Consider the following 19,655-nt stretch of genomic DNA (forward strand, 5'->3'; position numbering starts at 1 on the left):
CCTGCTATTACAACTGATCTCCAGCCGATAGAGATCAGTTCCCCTGGAGAAAATGGCCCCTTTGGCAATTGGACTCTATGGCGTTGAAGTCCCTCCCCTCCCCAAATCCCGCCCTCCTCAGGCTCTGTCCCCAAAACCACCTGCTGGTGGTGAAGAGGGACCTGGTAACCCTAACTTAAGGAAGAATCAAACTAGCTTACAAACAGACTCCTCCCCAAGACCCTCCTGCCGGTGGCAAAGAGGGACCTGGCAACCCTGGTGTGTCCAGCTTCCAAGTGGAAGTTCTGGTTCGTGCAAATAGAAGCGCATATCCAAGCATCCACAGACTTTGTAGAGCATGACTTCCCCTCTTCCCCTTTCTACTGAAACACACTGAGCCCCTATTGTTCTGGAGGCACACTCAAGTATAGCAGAGGGGGGAAAGTGGAGGGTCTGCAGTGAGGGAAGGGAATCAACAAAAATCGGTGGCTGTCAAGAAGTTGAGGTCCCTCAGTTTCTTGGATTGTATTGTTTCTTTTGGGTTCAGGCCTGAGAGGCCTATGAATTTTGTGTTACTGGGATTTTAGACCAGAAAAATAAGTTTCCTTTTGAAAACTGCTTCTGTGGAGGGAGAAAGCCCCAGCTGGTGCTAGTTAACCTCTCCCCTTTCTGGAATGCAAGGCCGTGCATTGCCATGGTAATTAATCAGTCAGCCATCATGGCGATGTCCAGGTGCAGGTAGTTCTGCAGGCTTCCTCACCTGAACACATCTCTGAGTGAGTCAGCGATTCTGACCAAGCGATTAATTAACAGCTAAGTGCTTGTGTTTTCTCAATTGGCCTCTATGAGCTCATGCCACTGAGAAAACGAATATAAGGACAAACCAACCCTTGAGAAAACTATGCATGCTTTGGGGGTACAGCAGGAAGGCTGTGCTGGCTGCATCACAACCCTTTGATTTTGGCCCTACGGGGAAACTCTGGTCAAGCTGACCTGCTTGGAGCAACCATTTGACAAGTCTTCTGCTTGCCAACAACCAGGAGATTTGAGAATGCTGAAACCTAGCCCAGCTTTGAGTGTTAAACAACTGTGTGTGGGGTTGGGAAAACTGGGAAAAGATCTGACCAGCCTACCTGGTAAGACTAAGGTGCCCAACCAGGAGACAAATGGAGGGGGTACCCTTATTACTGATCCCCTCCCAAGTAGTACCTCTGGTCATCTGGGGAAAGAAACCTGTGCTGACCCAAGTGTGTTTCTGGTTTTAAGGGGTGGCACAGAGTCTTGGGCTGTGGGCTTGTGTAAATTCCTCCTTGAACAGGATGATGGTGGTCTGAAGAAAACATCAACTAAAGGCCTCTTAGAGATCACAGGGTCTCATAAGCCACCTTAGGAGCCTTGAAGAAGCCAGTAGTATTTTTTGGAGGGCCTGTGTGAATTCAGATATATCATGGGTTAAAGTATAAGAACTAACTGTTGGTTCTCTTTTGTATATGGTTTTAGTTTTTTTTGTGGAATAGAATGTGTTTGCTCTAACCATTTGTTCCTTTCTGTATTTGATTTTAAAGTTTTGGGTATCCTATTAAGGCTAATAAATTTGGAAATAGACTTTGTCTACCTAAGGACTGTCTGATATATGTTTTATGTTCAGGTTTTAGAACAGAGTAATATATGGTTTTAACATTTACTCAGTCATGGTAGATTAGAGCTTTTAGGTAAAATTAAGGTACCCCTAATTTCACCTGGAATAAAGGGAAGGATGTCAAGAAGTTGGGGACCTCTTTGACAGTGGCCTCCTCGTCTGCTAGCAAAAGTGCTGTGCTGTTTGAGGATTGAGGAGTTGGATACAGGCCAGAGCCTCTTGGCTGTACGTTTGGTGGATACCCTCCATGCTCCTGGCACATTCAAGAGTGCTGGTTAGTGGTGAACTGCCTTGATGTACTCTATAACAACTGAAGGCATTTTGCAATATTTAAACACTTTCCCTGACTTCTGAAAGGAGAATTGGTTTGTGGTTGACTCACTGTCTAGTTTGCTTTCAAAATTAATCTCTGGCTTTGGTAGAATAATAGCTGTTGCATTTCTGTTCTCTGCTTTCCAAGGAAATATATATTGCTTCATTATCGCTTTGCCCCCAGAGGGTTTTTTTGTAATGCGAATTCCTCCAGCAAGTCCTAACTATTTGTAACTTTATGAACAGACTCTTCTCAAAGTCTACCTGCTCTTTCTTGTAAAGATTGCAAGCATTGGCTTTGTTGCCATTATCCCTAAACATGATGATTTTTTTTCTTGCCGGTGCAAAATATGCGGTCCAAAAGCATGTTATAGTTTTGTTCCCCATGTTTCTTGACGTATTGAGCCATATTGGTAATTGTTCAACTCCATAGGTTCCACATCTTCAGGATGTTGCTATTTTTCATTTCCTTTGGATTTCATATGAGCACTGAATGTTTCAATTTATAATTAAGGTTGTTACCTGTTCATAATGTTGATGGATTGTTCATATGTTAGGAACTCCTCTGGCAATAAGAAGAAGGCCTATAATGGATGGAGTTTGTCCCCAGTCTTGATTGCAATAAGTTCTTTCTTATAAGAAATGGATATAAAATGAGCTATGACTTATGAAGGCAAAATTGTTTGTCTGAAATAACTCAATCCAGAATAAGTTGTTGATAAGGGAAGGGTTTCTGGAGACACTAAGGATATAATTCTATGCACAGTTGCTTGGGAGGACACCTCAATGAAACCAGAAGGGCTTACTTCTGAGTAAACACAGCTGGAATCAAATTATAAATGGTTTGAAGCACTGTGATGCGTAATGATGTTCTTTATTTACTCAAAACATTTATATTTTCCCTTATCTCCTCAGAATCAAGGAGGCTGCCAATATAACAGCAGGTTGCAAGGGCAGAAAACATAACAATCCCGTTAACGAGATTTTTAAAATGCACAGATTAAAAGCATTCAGAATTAAAAATTAAAAAATGAAACTATGTTATCATGTGTACTTCAAAAACTATGTTGTGGTCTATAACAAGGGGTTATAACAGCCATTACACATCAGTGACTTTTCTTCCAACACAGTATTTAATAATTGGAAACAATATATCTAGATACCCAGTTATATTGTGGTAATGATAAGTCCTGTGGTATCCTACTCATTTTCGTCACTGGCTACTATTTATTTTTGGCCATGGATTTTAATATCCTACTACAAAATACATGTGTATGGCTTCCTTTATGGTACATCTGTGAACAAATTATGAATGACTTTTTCTTACAAAGTTCAAGTGAATGGGAAACAACTGAATCCCTGTCTGTTCATGCACGTGTCTGTACCAGGCCAGCATCACTTACAAAACACACATGAAAAATTAAGCTACCATTGGAGGCCTGTGTGTGCTTTTCATAATTGACTTGTATGTTCTGATTAATATTTGTTCACTCTTTTGTAATGCTTGTTAGCACTTATGAACACTCGCACATTTTTACAGAACAAAAGTTCTGAGGAATTTGTCTTTGTGGACTGCCAATGATGAAAAAGCGGTTGCAAAATAGGATACTTACCGGAGACCTATTTTGGCTTTCACCAGACAACGTCGGACCTTGAGTCATATGGACTGTTGATGCAACTCCAGAAGGATTTCACACATGTACTTTCATGTATTTGCATCAATAGGATTTTGTTGTTTATGTGTTTGTGCTTACATTATACTCTTTGTAACACCATAATTGTGTCTGTATTTTTGCCATAAGTGCCTGTGATTTCCAATAATTACCTGGAGGTTGGCAACCCTACAGCTGCCTCAGGCCCCCCACTGGGTCTCCTTGACTTTCAGTTGCAGCTGCCCCCCTCTCTGCCACTCCACAGGAAACAACAGCAAGTGGCACCTCTCCAGCAGGAGCCCCACCAATGAGCCCTACAGCCGAAGCTGCTGTGACTCCAGAGGCAGTGAGGAATGGAGCCTCTATCCCTCACTGCCATTGCCTCAGAAGTGTTGGCAAAGGCAGTTTCCAGGCAGTGGCCAGACATCAGCTGTAGGGTGTGGTAGGGAGCAGCCATAATTGCTGCTGGGCCTGCCATATTCAGTGATTCTAACAAGCAGGGCATGATGGTAACAACCATCCTTGACTTTTGGCCAGGGCCCTAGAATCACCAAGACTGCCCCTGTCTTCTGCTCCCTTTAGTGCCTTGTGTGTGTTAAATTTCAGCTTGTGAGCTCCTTGGTGCAGAGGCCCAATATTTTCACGTTAGTTTGTAAAGTGCCATTAAACACTAATGATACTGTACAGATCACCACCAATGTGGGTCACATCTTTGGTGTCTCCGTGAAATTCTCTTGGTTAGGCTTACCCTGCTGATGTGAGCAAGTAGGAGACTTGTACTATTCTGTCATTTGTTTTTGCTCTGCCTTCCTTTTACCAGGGGCTGGGTCTGACAGTGGGCCTATAAGCAGCTGCTGAATTGACTCTGTAGACTTAATGCTCTCACTTATTCCATTTCATTTAAGTAGTCTTTTAATTTCAGTTACTTGCACCTCTCTAGCTGGAGCTGATGATATGCAATAGATGCTGGTAGAAATGCACTGCTTTGTAGCCTAGATAATACAAGCATCATTGCTGAAGGGCAGTTTTAACTGCCTTTTGTTTTGACTCCTAGTTGACCCCATGGTCCAGGAAATCAAATCTAGGAGCTGGTCTGAGCCTTTTCCATACTTTTTGTTTGCTATCATTTGGTTTTGGTTCACCTCAGTCTTGTTGCTGTCATCAATGATTCTTTACATACACTTGACACAAAGATAATGTTGACAAATGTGTTGATTTTACTTGGGGGGGAATCAGCACAAGGAAAGAGAAACTGATGTGAAAATGACAACTCACTGGTTCATTTCGCACCATTGAGAAACAAAACTGAAAATGAGGATATTCACATCAGATTAGCTGGGTTTTAGAATTTGGTTTTATCCTTAATCAGACCACTTGCCTCACATCTTATATTTTGGGGAGTTCATTCTCTTCCATTTGCCATGCTCACAGCTAGACTTCGTATGCTTTGTACATAAAGGCAGCATCTTCAAGTAAGAGCAAACTACATTCTCAATTTTGGAAGAATGCTGTTACATTATGCAAAATGTTTTCCTCTCCCACCTTCCTGTGGTAGTTCTGAGTACTCATCCTTGTGTTTGCTGGAGCATCAGAAGAGTTCTTCATAGAGCCTAAAGAGGAACAATCGTGAACACTACAGCATAGCAGAAGGGAGAGAGGAAAACCAACGTTGTGCCCTTGGTTGATCACATCTGTGATTCTAAGTGGGGATTAAAGGGGAGCATCATATTCAGAACTTATTATTCAAAAGCTCTTACACAGTTCAATAGTTCTCTCCATCTAGTATCAAAACAAGATTTTACGAAGTAGAGTATGAACTAAAGCACAGAAAGGATTGCTTCTAGAACAGAATGGGATGGAGGGTGATGACATCATCTCTAAATATAGATAACTTTCACTCATCAAGCTTGGAATAGTTTTTGCATCTATCAGGTTTGTAACATGGTTCCTAAAAGTAGCCAGAATAGTTATTCACATTACAAAAGTTTTTCCTCTGCTTCCTCTTCTCCATGAACAATAACTACATGTTCACACTGTGGTCACAAGATGCTCCATGGCACCTGAAAACTGGTGTGAAAGCCTCTTCTCTCCCTTGCTTTATGTCCCTTGTGTTATAAGGCTGCAGTGTATTCCTTAACAGAGGTCTTTTATGCATGGCTGTTTCACTCACCATCACCCCTCTGACTTCAGGTCTTTGTTTAGATTATGCGTGCCATTTCCGACCATCAGAGGCCGCCTTGTTCTCCCCCTGCATTTCCCTGTGTTTTGCCTGCATTTTCAAATTTGAGATAAACAGGTCTCTGAAAACGCGGGCAAAACACAAGGAAATGCAGGGGGAGAGCAAGGCGACCTCTGATGGTCGGAAATGGCATGCATAATCAACACAAAGACCTGAAATCATCAGAGGGGTGACGGCAAGTGAAACAGCCATGCATAAAAGACCAGAGTTTCACTCTTAGTAAGCTTACTTACTTCAATGGACTTAGAAGGGTATAATTCTGTTTAGGATGAAACAATGAATTAAATTAAAAAAACAACCTCCCTCCTTGAATAGACTATGAAGCAGGTATAAAAAGGTTCCCTGTCTAGGCCAATCTGATGACACCCCCCCCCCATTCCTGACTGGTCCCATGATGTCCAGCTAATTCCATGTAGCCAAGAGGTGAGGGGAGCATAGAAAAAAATGCCACACAAAAGTATGGCTGTAAAGGGTGGAGCCATCTTAAATATTAGCTCCTTCGCCCCACATCCTTTGGCCTCAGTGTACAAAGTGCTTAACAATCAAGCCACCCATTACCAGATTCCTTTACTTCCATTCCTTCTAAGGGGAAATTGTCCTCAGTTCCCAAGTAAGATGGAAACTGAAATTGACATTACAAATACCCCCTTTCTGCTTTCACTTCCACATTACCAATGAACATATGGGTGGGGATAGGGCATTCAAAGGCAATTTCACTGTCATACATGAAACCAATATGAAGGTTGATTGCTGGGGAATGGTCGTTTTCTTTACATACAAAGAAGAAGATCATTCCTGGTTGTTTTGTTTGCTAGGGTATGGCCCAAATACCCAATTAGAGTAATAAACAGAGGGTCAGTGGAAAAGGGAGGAGGGAAGGCAGCATGGTATAGCCCGATCTCGTCAGATCTCAGAAGCTAAGCACGGTCAGCCCTGGTTAGTATTTAGATGGGAGACCACCAAGGAATTCCAGGGTTGCTATGCAGAGGAAGGCACTGGAAAACAACCTCTGTTAATCTCTTCCCTTGAAAACCCCATAAGGGGTCACCATAAGTTGGCTGTGACTAGATGGCACTTTACACAATCACAGTGGGAAAGGGAGCAACAGAATCCTTTGACTATCCGAAACTGCTATGCTGGGAATCATGGGGACTGCATTGACAAAAGCTGCTAAGGGCAGTGCATTAATAAGGAAGAGTATTGGGGAAGCCTGAGTGAAAAGCTGGCTGGACCCAACCCAGATTCTGTATTATCTACCATGAAGTTTTGTTTCAGTAACTCTCATTGCACTGTAACCTCACATAATAGAATTTTAAAATGTTTAAAGTGCTTTGAAAAATTCAGTAATTCTTCTAATGGCCAAAGTAGGTCAGTATTTTACACATATAACATGTGGAAAGGTGAGGCTGAACCAGTGGCCTACTTAAGACCATTTACTTACCTCAGGGTAGAGGTGAGATTTATTGGGAGCTTCTAGATCAAAACTCAGCAACTGTACTATACAAGTCATCCAGGGATAGACTTAAGATTCAAATATGGCAAAGAGATTCTGCGTGGATCCGAATCCCCATGGAAGCTGGATGCAACAAAGACCTATAGCAAGCCCAATGTGAGGATGCTCTTATAATACAATATACTACCCGTTCTCTGAAACCTGATAACCTAAATTTTCCACATCTTCTAAAATGTCAATGTAATCCTACGTGAATGGTACCCTTAGTTATAGAACATGGGCTGCAACCGATGTAACCGGGAAGATTAGAAGCTGGCTGTAGATTGATAAATCAGGTGCAGAACTGGAAATCAAAGTCAATTATGAATCTTGATTCCTCACTCCCCTTTGTATCTGCTCCTGTCAAGATGATTTGAGAGTTTATTGTTAACAAAATAGAAATTGAACACTTTCTTTTTGCGTTGGTTTTTGTTTTCATATAAAACAGATTTCTTACCTGCATAAAAGAGTCAGAAAGCATTTCTACAATTGTATTTTCCTCCTCAGGACTGCATATTCTCTTCTACTCCTTGGTAACTGCTGGAGATTGGTGAGCAAATTTATTAGGCATGCATTGTGTCCATGGAAATAGATGAGGGATGATTTGTCATGAGTCTCTCTCTCTCTCCTGTTCTCTTTGTTTTGACAAAATGCACAGCTCTGAGATGAAAGATATATCTGTTTCTCTTTTGTCTTCTCCCTCTTTTTTGTCACCTCAGTGCCTGGGGCTTTAGGACTATTGTCCTCCTGGCTTTTACTGCAATCTCTATTTTTCCAGCTGCAATCATTCTCTTCTAATGGTTTTGTCTTTTACAGGAGAGTTCAGCACTGTGCTGTAATGAAGGGTTCCTATCACATGATAGCAGGATGTTATTTATTTATTTATTTAAAAATGCTTCTACCCTGTCAAGCTGGATCAATGGTTGCTTACAATAACAGTGCCATCCTAAGCAGAGTTACACTCTTCTAAGCCCATTGAAGTCATTGGGCTTAGAAGAGTCTAGGGTTATGGATATTGATATACCCAAACCAAAAATAAACCCAAAATTAGTCGTTTCAGCAATATTCGGGTTTTGGATAGACCAAATACCAAAACCTGGGAATCTGCCTGAAGCTTTCTCCCATTTTTCTGACTTTTGACTGGTTTTGTTAGGGCTCCATAGTTGTGGCCCTTTTGAGGTCGGGGTTGTGTAATCAGAGCCAACTTGGTCTGACAACTATTCAGTGGGTTGATCTGCAATTCTGCATCAAGCATAAAGGTTATTTAAAAGACAGGGCTCACCCAGTCCCACCTGGAGGGATATACCCTCCAAATAAAAAACGGCTGCTTCTGCAGCTACTTACCAGGCTTCTGAAGAAGACTCCTCACCCATGTGGATGAGCAATCTCCTTCACAAGAGCTGCCTTGGTCATTACTTTGGCTGGCTCCAATATCACTCCCCCCACTGTGAAACTGAAGGTCACCTCAAGTAGAGGCTTCATTTCGCTGGGATTTTGTAGGGATGCAAAACCAACCATCGTTTGAAATGGTTTCTTCCTCTCTTTTATCCTCCCAGGCAGTCCCAGCCCCCGCCCTCATCACCCAGGTGCTCCCCATCAGCCCAATTGCCCCATGCCTTCCAAGTCTCCTGGCAGCGAGGCCAGGCTCTCCCTCTGTTCCCAGGGTTACTCGTGAGCAGTTTACTACAGGTGAGTTCCTCCCCTGGCTCTTCCTCCTCTTGTTGCTTTACTTGCCAGGCGTAGGCATCTTGCAGGTTCACCTCCCAGCCTGACAGCCTATGCTCCTTGTAGGCTATGAGTTGTGAGGAGGCGTGGACTGCAGTTGTCTTCCTCATCGAGGTGAAAAGCTGGGGTGTCCAGTTTCTGGCCACATGGCTTCTGGGCTCCCTCCCTCCAGCAGGTAAGTGGGGAACCTGGGGAAGCCCCTCTCCTGGGATCTCCCAGGTGGCTAGTGGGTAGGCTTGCTGGGGTTTGAGGGAACGTCGGGGTCTGGGCCAGTGGAGGAGGTTGCGGGGCAGCCTTGCGGCCTGGCCTCCCCAAGGACACTGGCACTTTCCCACCAATCAGCTGACCAGCAGGCTGATAGCCTGGTGGGGTCTTGGGGCCCTGGGCGGGGGCTTCTGCCTCCTCCTTCTGCCACCTCTATTGCCCCCTATCCTTGCTGCATAACTGCTCCACTCCACTTTTAATTGTTTAAATAGGCAATAAAATCAGTCACAAATAATATATATCAGTCTTAAATAAATACTGTGTTTTAATAAAAGTATATTCTTCGATGTTTGGCTAAGTAATACCTAGTGATGCCAATGGCTGCCACGAGGTTTGAATCAGCAGTGTCTTTGCGCATGCACAGATTTTTTTTCAAAACCCTGATGCAAAACCTGTTAAGTAGGTGTTCGTGCTGCTTGGCACAAACTAAACAGACTGGCTTGCTTCTGATTCAGAGCACCCCAACACTCTACATGCTCACAGGCATTTTCTCTTATCACCTGTTCTTTCTGCTTCCTTGCAATGAATTCCTGGCTAATTTTGGACAAGTCCCATTTGGTGGGGTGCTGCACCACTGTTGTTGTCTGGAGCCTTTGGCCTGTATACACTTCCAGATCTCACTTTCTGCTTGTGGTACATTTGAATTGGTTGCAGTGGTGCAGTTGGGAATATTACTGTGCAGTCCTAAGCAGAACAATACTGTTCTAAGACAATTAAAGTAAGTGCATGGATAGTCTCTGGACTTAATGGTTCTGTGTCCCCCCACCCCAGTGCAGAAGCCAGTGACTGTTGACCTCAGTATTATAGCCTGCAAGCCTATGCACACTTGGGAATAAGTCCGATTGAACACACTGGAACTTATTTATATGAATAAGCCTGAATAGGATAATGCTGACTGAGTCTGGAATTGGTGAACATTATAAGACACAAGAAGGAAATCTGAATGACACAGTGATAAAACTAGATATAGATACTCTCTGTTTGTAAATGTAAACAACAGGTATATATTTAAGGCATATTCAACCCAGGGTTGGCTCCAGATGGGATTGATTCTTTGTGTAGCTCTTGGTGCTGGTGTGAATATCGAGGCATTTGCATTGGCAATGGAATATCTACATGGAAGTTTGCTATACACCTCCCTTGCCTCAGCTGTCTGTTTTGCCATTTCCTCCCTGTCACCAGAGGGCTTTTATCAGGCTTTCTTTTTTTATAAAATCAGTAATAGCTATATCACTGTAGCATTATAATGTTATGACAATTCATTGGAACAACACACTTGTTACCAGCTCCCATTAAAGAAAGCCACTAGCCCTTTTGGCTACAGAGTTATAAGGAGAAATGTGTGGCCAGTAACTTTCCCTTTATAACTATGCAACCAAAAGGGTGAGTTTTTCCCCCAAAAAACAGAAGTTGGGAATAATACTCTATTGCAATAGATCTTTATAATATTGCTGTAGTGATGTAGCTATTACTAACTTTTTTAAACCTGAAAAAAGTCCTCTGGTGTGTATATGTTGGGTGGCCTCTACAGGCCTGAGATAAGGAAAATGACACCAATGGGAGAGCAACCTGAAAAAAAAAAATGCACATCTCCTAAAACATGCAATATCCAAAGGTACTTTTCCTGCAGTCTTTCCATAAACTTTGAATCAAATCAGATTTGGGAAAGATGGCAGCAAAGCGGGGGGAAACACAGAAACAGGATGAATAGAGGATTCTCCTGAAAAAAGGACAGCAGTAAGGGAGCCAAAGGAAGAACAAACCACCTATGTGGAAACTGCCAAGAATTGCATTTTCAAATGTTTCCATCATCACTGATCCTGTTGTTTAGGCTGTTGGTTTAGTGTTGTCACTGGACTGTATGTGCCTTCACCTCTCTGGAAAGAACAGTAACAACAACCCAAAAACTATTGTTTGAATCCAGCATTTTATAAACCTAAACAGAATGAAGGAGATGTCCTTGGAAGACAGCTCTGAAACTGCTGTAGCAAATTCTGCAAAATCATTTTTTACAAAAAGGGAGGAAAATGTCCAAAAGAATCTTATTTGTTCAATTAGCAAAAACCACCCTGGCATTTCAGAGGCATTCTGCTCTGATTGATAAAATGCTGAAACATCTCACGCACAGGAAAACACTTTTTGAAAATGGCTCACTGGGGTTGAATTAACATTCTACAAATGTATCAATTTTATGGCTGGGCATATCTTTGATCCTGTTCAAAATTAGTAATGCCAAATACTAAGACCCTGTTAATGTCTTAATAAGCTGATGGGCCCAGCCAAGCATGCACAAAAGGATAATTTAAATTAGCAGTCAGTTTCTAAGAGCAATTCTATGTTTTGTGTTTTCTTCTATGTCACTCTACATCTACCAAGAAATTTTGAGTCTGAGTCAAAGATCTCAGTTTTACAAATGGGTAACAGGACAATTCAAAACATTAGAATCCTCTTGAATTTAGTTATTTTATTTTATTCATTTATACCCTGCCTTTCTCCCCAATGGCAACCCAAAGTGACTTACAAAATTTGTAAATAAAATAAATGTTGTATCCCACTTTTCTGACCTTATGAGGGCCACCAAGATGGCTAACAATTTAAAGCATGCTTGATAAAATCGCATTTTAAAACCATTAAAATCAACCTCCCCAAACACACATAATTAAAACAATTTAAAAAACCCCAGTTAAAATCAGGGTTGCCCTCCTCCAGATGGGATCTGGAGATCTCCCAGAATTACAACTGATCTTCAGACAACAGAGACCAATTCCCCTGGAGAAAATGGCTACTTTAGACGGAGGACTGTATGGCGGACTCTACTTCAGATGGAGGACTCTATACCCTACTGAGGTCCCTTCCCTTCTCAAACCCCACCCCCCTCAGGCTCCACCACCAAAATCTCCAGGTTTTTCCCAACTCAGAATTGGCAACCCTAGTTAAAATACATACAAACATAAATACAGCAATTAAAACATTGGTTAGGAAGGAGGGATCACTGAAGGAATGCCTGACAAAACGAAATAGTCTTTACCCATTGGCAGAAGATAGCAGCAGAAGGGGATAGACGAATCTCCCTGGGGAGAAAGTTCCAGAGCTTGGGTGCCAAGACACGGGTTGCCCGGTCCCTGTTAGCCGCTGGCGGGAGGTTTTTGGGGTGGAGCCTGAGGAGGGCAGGGTTTGGGAAGGGGAGGGACTTCAATGCCATAGAGTCCAATTGCCAAAGCGGCCATTTTCTCCAGGTGAATTGATCTCTATCGGCTGGAGATCAGTTGTAATAGCAGGAGATCTCCAGCTACTGCCTGGAGGTTTTTTTAATCCATAAAAGGTAAATACAAATTTAGAGTCTTTTATTTCTAATCCAGCATTACTTCATGTTGTTGCCTAAACACAATAATAACACAACATAAATCCCCTATCTACCTAAGACAATCACAAAACATACAAGGGAAAAGAATTGCAATTCAACAACGATGCGAGAGAGTCCAAGTAATTGACATGCAAACGCGTCTGCACCCATTCTTAACCACGAAGGTTCCAGATGGTGCCCGAAGGTCCTATTCCTCCTAGGGTGCAGGTAAGTCCAAGGGAGAGCCCATAGGCAAAACAATACAACACAATGCCACGGGACAAATAGGGTGTGCGCTTTACAGTCTTGGACTCACAGACGCACATGTTGGGGTAAGATTTGCTACATTTTGATTGACAATAAGATTAATTAGAAATTATATATTGCATAACAAAGGGGTATTATTTTCATATAAATTTATGCATTGTCAAGGGGACCATGGTTCCGACAGTTTTCATACAGCAAGGGCTCTTGCTTTCTATTACAGCTTCAGGAGGTATCCAACAGCATGCAGTAAATGTGAAATTGACATGCACTCGGAGCCTATAAACATTGAATGAGCTGACAAAGCGTAGCGAAACATGCTACAGCTGGCTACACGTTCTCTTTGTGTTGTATTGTTTTGCCTATGGGCTCTCCCTTGGACTTACCTGCACCCTAGGAGGAATAGGACCTTCGGGCACCATCTGGAACCTTCGTGGTCAAGATCAGGTGCAGACGCGTTTGCATGTTAATTACTTGGAGTCTGTCGCGTCGTTGTTGAATTGCAATTCTTTTCCCTTGTATGTTTTGTGATGTTAGGTTGTCTTAGGTAGATAGGGGATTTATGTTGAGTTATTATTGTGTTTAGGCAACAGCATGAAGTAATGCTGGATTTGCCTAGAAATAAAAGACTTAAGTTTGTATTTACCTTTTATGGATTGGGGATTTATGAGCCTTTGTGCTGCCTCTTCTTTAAAGTATTCTTTTTTAAAAAAATTTTTTATTGATTTTTAATAAAGAATACACACAAAAAAACAAAAAAAGAAAGAAAAAATATGTGTATAATACATAAAAGAAAAAACAAATAATACAAAAAAGTATGTACAACGCACTATTACGACCAGAACTAGTACATTAATGGTTACTATCTATTCTTTAAAAAACAAAGGCCCATAGTGCGCCATACCCAACCACCCACCAAAGTACCCTTCACCATTGGACTTCCGGCGAAGTGTTATGACAGTAAATAAAAACAACCTTTTAGTCTATTTCTTATTTCTTTAAAGTATTCTTAATACTGGCACAGGTTATATTTTTGATTGCTTAACTACCTGGAGGTTGGCAACCCTAGTATGAGCTTAGGCTAGTGAGATATGCTAAACACAACAAATAAGGGTTCATTTGTTATGTTCATGGTAAGAAAAAGAACAAGGACATGTAGGCCCATTGCTGGGACAGGACTGTGAAACTGTAAAAGGTGATGAGAGGGCAGAACTCCCCAATTCCTACTTTTCCTCAGGGTTCTCTCGTGAGGAAAATGGTACTGAACCTGGCAAAAACAGAACAGATGAAGAAGGAAGGGAGTTGCATAGGGGTAGTATATAAACACTTAGTTTTTTAAATCAAGCTAAGTCCTCAGGGCCAGATGAACTGCATTCAAGGGTACTGAAAGAACTCACAGATGGTTTCTGTTGCCCCAGAAAATCGGACCAGAACCAATGGGCTGAAATTAAATCAAAAGAGTTTCCGGCTAAACATTAGGAAAACGTTCTGACAGTTAGAATGATTCCTCAGTGGAACAGGCTTCTTCGGGAGGTGGTGGGCTCTTCTTCTTTGGAGGTTTTTAAGCAGAGGCTAGATGACCATCTGACAGCAATGCTGATTCTGTGAACTTAGGCAGATCATGAGAGGGAGAGCAGGAAGGGTTGCATCGGTGTTTGGCTCTCATGGCCTCTTCTTACATGCCCAGGGTAATGCCGATCACCACTTTGGGGTCAGGAAGCAATTTTCCTCCAGGCCAGATTGGCCAGGGATCCTGGAGGGTTTTTGTTGCCATCTTCTGGGCATGCAGTAGGGGTCACTGGGGGTGTGAGGGGGGAGGTAGTTGTGAATTTCCTGCGTTGTGCAGGAGGTTGGGCTAGATGACACTGGTGGTCCTTTCCAACTCTGTAATTCTATGATTGCATGATTCTATGATTTACAAATATATAAGGAGAGCACTGATGGATGTAATAGGGCACTCTTACATGACAGTAGAGTTACTAACCCAGATCAGATCTCCCATATGGAGAGATTCTGCCAAATCACAGCTCTTTCAACCTTCCCTCTCTCTGTTCTAAAACTCAAAATGGCCAACTGCCTTTTCTTCCTACTCATAGACCTCTGACCCTTCCCCTCAAAGAAGAGTGGGCAGTTTCTCCAAGCTCTGAGCTATAGAGCTATTAGCTATCCACTCACAATTAGATAGCTATAGAGCTATCCACTACAACTGGATTAATTTAACATAAGCTGACCATTCTTGGTAGCCAAATAAAGGGAAGGTCCATCATCAGCTATAAAATTGTGTGAAGCAGACTAGTCTGAAAAACAGATATGACATATCTTCAGGATTCCTGTCAATGGACGATATCTGATGAGTGGGAAAGGTTTTTGTCTCATTGCAACAGTGTCCCAAAGCACACTTCATTTTTACCCATAGTAATGAAGTAGACTACTATATAAACTGAGTGAAAGTAAAAGCGTGCATTCAAAGAAACTATAGATTGGAGCTGCTTCTGTTTGGCAATTCCTGTGTCCCCAGCCATTGAGAATCAAGCTATTTCATTGTCTACATAGACATATCCTGGGTTCTGTTTCCGGTCACCATGCAGTGCAACAAAATTTTACTACTGGCTTTTATAGAGACAGATTAATATCCCACTCTGCCTCCAAGGTACTCAGTATGGTGCAATATCCTGGTGTTATCCCATTTTCTCCTCATGCAAATCCTCTGACCAGTCCTGCGGTCACACATAATATTGAGGTACAAGGGGCTTTTGGGCCTGATTTACCTTGGGAATATGGATCGATAAGAGGATTGGCTTAAGCTTTCTCTCCTGTACCATTTCCCCAAATTGAAACAGTTGTAGGTAAAGGCTGTGCCTACTTTGGAGCTCCACATGTACTGTAGCACATGGCACCCCACTACAGGGCAAACAGCACCCCCACCCGGCCATTTTGGTTTGGGAAAATGGTGCAGGAAGGAAGGTTGAAGTCCCTCATTACCCATGTCATATTTCCAAGTTGAATTGGGTTTTAGAAACAAAACACTCTTATTCTCTTAATGCTATGATTACCTGAGAATAGAGAAAAGTCCAGACTCAGAGAGAGATCTGTTTACTATGTTTATTGATCAATAATGGGAGTCACCAAGAACAAATCCAGGTGCTCAAAGCATTCAGAGAGGCGGTCTCTCTTTTATAGCCCTACATTCCCATTTCGCTCGTCCCTCTCTTGCTTTCTATTGGTTAGAGAGACAGAGTCACAACTACCGACCACCCTAGAATTGTACATATATGGTCACACATTTAGCTTTACATCATTTTGACCCACTCCCCTTAATTCCTCTTATCCTAAAATGGTTACATTGTTGCTTTTGTCCCATTACGTTATTTATTGGTAGTCTTGTGCTTGGCCTTTCCTTTTGCAGTCAAATGTCCTCATCATCGCAAAATGTGTTACTGAAAGTGTAAGTTATTTTTAATGCCCTTGGGACATTTCACACTAACCACTAACTTCTCTCTAACTGCCACTTCCCTGTCCCGCTTGGTGATCTTCGCCCCCTTCCCTACCTAGGGCCTCTTCATTGCCCTCCATTTGCTTAATGGCTGCCCTTATGCTTATTATTTTTTATTCCTTGGTTCCCAGTGTTGGGTCCTTGGTGATATGCTGGGACCTTGCAGAAGTCCACTCCTGAGTCTAGGGCTCAGTGGTCAGTGACATCTGAAATGAGGTGACTCTGCCTAGTTGATAAACCAGCAGGCTTCCTCCAGACTTTCGGCCACCACCACTTTACTGATCCCAAGACAGTGAGGTCCAGATACTCTGCATAGAAGTCCTGCACGTAGGCAACAAGCTGTCAGCCTTTCTAATGGAAGGGCTTAATTTTTCTCTGAGGATTAGGGGCGGGATGATTATATCTCACATCTTATACTCTATCTTACTTACCTATTACTGAGACAAGATTAGTGACCCTCCCAGGGTCTCCTTTCTGCCCTTTCCAGAGTTGATCTGATGGCTGTTCCTCTGTTCATTGAACCTTTTACCTTGATTTAAGGTCTGGTTTAGGTGTGGTACATGGACTCTTACTCCTGATCTGGATGTTAGCAGTTAGCAGCACCTAGAGAGACCTCTGTTCTACACAGGTCTTGAAAGTTCTCTTTCTGATTTTAGCTGCCACCACTTTTGCTGCCCTAAGACCAGTGTGAGATATGAAATCTTATATAGAAACACATAGCAGTGGTCTGCCAAATCAAATTCCTTTTTAGAAAGGTTTTTCTCGTTATCCCTGGGAGGTTTTAGAGTTTTTTAAGACATTCTCACTCTTCTCTGTGTTGGTTATCATTCTAACACTTAATCTAAAGTACATGTTATAATGGTAAGCTGAGTACTTTTATATGTTTTGAAGTTAGCGTGTATACTTTGATATAAGCCTATTATACTTTAAAGCTTTTTAAATCATTTACCTCTTGACTAAATGTGCAATTCTAATATCTCTTGTCAGCTGCTGGTTTGTGACAAACACAATGCCATGCGCCTAACCACAAGCAGAAAAACAGAAGTTGCAAAAGCTTGTCTAGTTTCATACTAAAGCACCCAAGTCTATTTTCCAGCCTGCCCCAGTCTCCTTGTTCCTCTTTCTCCCAGGATCCCCCGACAGAAGCTTTGGGTCGCTATCTAACAGCTAAGCTTATAGTCTAATGCCTACATTTCTATTATCTTGCCATAGGCGAACAGATCAGGCATATCTCTCATGGGAACTTTAGTTCCTTGATGTTATGTGTGACTGTAAGTCAAGTTGGGAGCACTGACCAGATTTGTGTCACACGTATTGTCTAGTTTGGCCCTGAGAAACCATGACTTGTGAAGATCTTTAAAACAAAGCTGGAGTTTGTATCTTTTTCTATTTTGTGTGTGTTTTTTTCTTTTATTTTACCCTGCTCAATGAAGAGAATTAGGGCCAGCGACAAGAATTTTAAAAAGTTGTTTATATAGTGAGGAAGAACGAATTAAAATATGAACAACGATTCCATTGCTGTCAAAAAACTAATCAATTATTTGTAACAAAAAACCCTGCAACTGACACTTAATCATTTTTATTAAAAGAAATCCCACACAGCTATATAAAAAATGAAAAAATGAATATCTTTGTATTAAAAATCTTTTGGATCTGAGATATAATCTCTTAATTGAAGAAATGAAAACAAGAGAAAGTCATTCATTTGTCTGTCTTAAAGCCTCAAGATGAATGAGGATCAAGCCTGCCATAGGTGTTCAAATCAATCATGCTTGTTTATATGAATCAAAACAGGGCTATCTGACACCCAGTGGAAGCTATTTCATTGTGGATGGATTTCTTCTTGAGTTTATGCTACTCAGACAACTTAAAATGCTTATGCTGCTCAGGGAAACCTAGTTAATATATTTGGTATTTGTTGTTTCCTGTTGAAATAGGTAAGGAACTGCCTCTTCACACAATACAGAATACACAGGTTGCATCTGAGCCCCCCCCCTCCTTCCCCGCCAAAGGCCATGGTCGAATGTGGCTTGCAGAGTCTCTTGATTCCCATGCACATGGTGCTGATTCAGATCTCAGCTGTGGCATTCGTGGAAAAGGGGCTTCAACCTTCTCCTCTGTGTCATTTTCCTGACCTGCCGTGGTCCTGGTCGAAGTACTATTTGGCCTGCTAGGGAAACCCACATGTACACTTCTGGATTTCCCCAACAGGCCAAATAGCACCACCCAGGATTGGACCCAGCCTCTTTACTCTGTAATGTATGAAAAGGCAGTTCCTCACACCAATGAAGTTTTGTTGACAATTAGGGCTGTTGAAAAAAAAAATCGGTATAGTTCGGCTTCGGCAAAATTAGGCCCGTTTTTATTCAGGCCGTGCCGAAGTCCGAACTCCCCCTCTTCGGATCCCTGAAATTCGGGGGGGGGGGATCCGGAGTTCGGGGGAAAATTCGGCCCCCCGCGCACCTTCAGGGGGATTCCCTGAAGGCGCATGGGGGCCCTTTAAACTGATCTGCGCCTCCCAGCTGGGAGGTGCAGATCTGTTTAAAGGCCCCCCCAACAAGCCCCTCTGCGGTATCTGTGCAGGCAGCGCAGAGGGTTTCCAGAACCCCCCCCCAGCCCTGCTGGGACTCCTGGCAAGGCTGGCAGGGGGTTGTCAAGCCCCTCTGCGCTGTCTGAGCAGGCAGCCCAGAGGGTTTCCAGACCCCCCCCCAGCCCTGCCGGGACTCCTGGCAAGGCTGGCGGGGGGTTGTCAAGCCCCTCTGCGCTGTCTGCGCAGAGAGCGCAGAGGGTTTCCAGACCCCCGCCAGCCCTGCTGGGACTCCCGGCAAGGCTGGCGGGGAGTTGTCAAGCCTCTCTGCGCTGTCTGCGCAAGGTGCCCTTTAAACAGATCTGCGCCTCCCAGCTGGGAGGCGCAGACCTGTTTAAAGGGCCCCCTCCCCGCGCCTTCATGGAAGCCCCGTGAAGGCGCGCGCGCGCGCGGGGGGGGAAATCTGCCGAATTTATTCGCCGAACCTCCAAAGTCGGCAAATTCGGCTCCCCCGTTTCCCGCCTTTTTTGAGTTTGGTTCGTCCGAACCGAGAAACAGCCGAATAGGGGGAAATTCGGCTGTTTTTCGGTTTGGCCCGAACCGAATCAACAGTCCTATTGACAATATTCTCATTCTCCCTAGCAAAACTATTTCTGAGGAAGGCCCTGGTCAGGAAAAAATATTCGACAGACTAGCTTTGCTGTTTGGGGCTTTGAAACACAAAAT

Source organism: Euleptes europaea, chromosome 4 (genome assembly GCF_029931775.1).
Source record: "Euleptes europaea isolate rEulEur1 chromosome 4, rEulEur1.hap1, whole genome shotgun sequence".
NCBI classification, from domain to species: domain Eukaryota; kingdom Metazoa; phylum Chordata; class Lepidosauria; order Squamata; family Sphaerodactylidae; genus Euleptes; species Euleptes europaea.